A 2853-nucleotide genomic window follows, 5' to 3' on the forward strand; every position below is an offset into this window, starting at 1 on the left:
TGAAATAGTTGTTCAGCACGAAATAAATGTTTTTTGTCATTTATATTTTGTAATAAAGATTATTTAAAAGCATTCTTTTGACTCAATGCTTTGTTTAGCCAGGGATGGCTGTTCACTGGAGAGAAGCACTGGAGGACCCAAAGGGTTCAACAAACTACAACAAAATAACAAATTACATTTGTGTAGCGCCTTTCACGACAGGAGAATGTACTGACTCTTTGATTCTGTCAAAATTCTATGTATAATTCAATTAAATGGGTTGAAATTCAACTCTTAACATTAGCATGATCACAGTAACTAGCATTTTATTTAATGTTGGGATTTATGATGGGAACAGTTGTGTGAGAGAGCTATAAATTGGACAGTTTTTGAAGATACCACTGTAATGCTGTATTGCTATGTTCAAAAGAGATTATCTCTGGCACTAAAGACGAATGGAGATGAATGAGAGCAGGAAAAGATTAATTGGTACGGCATTGATTAGATGTTAAGACTAACATGGATACTATTGGAGGTTTAACCAGGTGTGCAATGTAGAACGAGGTATTTCTGCAGAGTTATTACTGATAGCTGATGCATTCTACCAATAGGCTCATAGTAAATATGTGTCATTCCAATGTATTCATGAGAAAAGGTTATAAAGGCCTATTATTCATATAATAATAATACTTGCATTTCACTTTGGGAGGAGGTCCCAAAGCTTCATGGGATTTACTGTGAAGTGGAGTGACTGCATTTGTGGATTAAACAATTTGAATCACATTGCAATGCAACATTCTGTTACTTACACATGACACTACCATGACAAAAATAATATGCGTTGTTTTGGTCTCTTCTTCCTGACCAAGAACAAATTTGCCAAATAGACAGTCAGGAGCAGAAGCAGGAGAGCGAGGGGCGGTGTTGATAAAAGCCACAGCGAGGAGAGCAGTCAGCCAGTCAGGAGCAGAGGCAGGAGAGAGATAAAAAAATAAGCGACCAGCGGGAAAATTAAAAAGTGACATCAGAGCGACTTCACAATCAAAGCATCCTGAAAGAGTAAACTAACAACTAACACTAACTACTAACTAACAGTAAACTAACAGCTAACACTAACTACTAACTAACAGTAAACTAACACTAACTACTAATTAACAACACTAAAAATTTTTAAAAAAAGATTAATTAAGAATTTAACTTTTAAAAAATAATAATAATTAATTAAATAAAACTTTAATTCACAGTGGGGGGGTGGGAGAGGTGACAATGGCGGGACAGGTGTTGCGTGAGGACTGTAACGTGGGAGTTGCTGGAGGGCAGTCTGAGCCCCCGCAACCACACCTGCAGCAAATGTCTGCAACTGAGGCAGCTCCAGCTCAGAGTATCTGAGTATCCGAGCTGGAATCCGAGGTGCAGACAGTGCGCAGCATCAGGGACAGGGAGTGCTACCTGGATAGTTTCATCCTGGAGCCAGTCACTCCCCTGAGGCTCAGGGAATGTATAGATAATAGTATCAGTCAAGGACAGGATAGGGTGTCTGACAGGCAGGAGGTTAAGGGAACACCAGAGAGTGTGGTAGTGAAGCCTCAGGCTTTAACCTTGGCCAACAGGTACGAGATCCTTGCAACCTGTGTGGACAAGGAAGCCTGTGAGGAGGAAGGAAAACGTGATTCCAATAGTAGGGGAAACAAACAGAAAGTTGTAGTAATTGGGGATGAGACTATCAGGCGGACAGATACACTTATTCTTTTAGAAGGGAGAGACTAGATAGTGTTAATGTTCAGAGGGACTTGGGTGTCCTTGTACACCAGTCACAAAAAGTTAGTTTGCAGGTACAGCAAGCAATTAGGAAGGCTAATGGTATGTTGGCATTTGTTACAAAAGGGTTAGAATATAAGAGTAGGGAAGTCTTGCTGCAACTGTATAGGGCCCTGGTGAGACTGCACCTGGAGTGTTGCGTGCAGTTTTGGTCTCCTTATTTAAGAAAGGATGTACTCGCCTTGGAGGGGGTACAATGTATATTCACTAATAATAATAATAATCCTTGCATTTGATACAGCGCTTTTCACGTCAGGAGGACGTCCCAAAGCGCTTCACAGAGCACACTGTAAAGTGAATTGACTGTATATTTGTGGGCGAACGCGGCAGCCAATTGCGCACAGCAATGTCCTACAAACAGTCATAGATTGAAAATGACCAATTTATTATTGTTTTTGGTTTTGGAGGGATTATTATTAGGCTCTGTGTGGAGTAAGGAAACTTGCCCAAGGTGTCGCCCTGCCTGGAATTGAACTCAGGTCTCTCGCTTGCAAAGCGAGTGCTCTAACCACTGAGCTACAGGACTCCACTAGGTTGGTACCTGGGATGAGGGGGATGAGTTATGAGGATAGGTTGAGCAATTTAGGCCTATATTCTCCAGAATATAGAAGAATGAGAGGTGATCTTCTAGTAACCTATAAGATTATAAAGGAACACAACACAATAGATAGTGGGAGACATTTTTCCCTGGTTGGAGAAACTATAACCAGGGGTCACACTCTTAAAATTAGGGGTAAGCCCTTTCGCACTGAGTTGAGAAAAAACTTTTTCACTCAAAGGGTGGTGAATTTATGGAATTCTCTACCCCAAAGGGCTGTAGATGTTCAGTCCTTGAACATATTCAAGACTCAGATTGATAGATTTCATGTGGATAAAGGGATTAAGGGATATAGGGATAAGGTGGATAGGTGGAGTTAGAATAGATCAGCCATGATCTTATTGAATGGTGGGGCAGGCTTGAGGGGCCGAATGGCCTACTCCTGCTCCTAATTCTTATGTTCTTATGTTTAAACAGTGAGAGTGCCCCTTAAAAGGATATTAAAACATTTCGTCAAA

The sequence above is a fragment of the Callorhinchus milii genome, unplaced genomic scaffold (genome assembly GCF_018977255.1).
Source record: "Callorhinchus milii isolate IMCB2004 unplaced genomic scaffold, IMCB_Cmil_1.0 Scaffold3, whole genome shotgun sequence".
NCBI lineage: Eukaryota > Metazoa > Chordata > Chondrichthyes > Chimaeriformes > Callorhinchidae > Callorhinchus > Callorhinchus milii.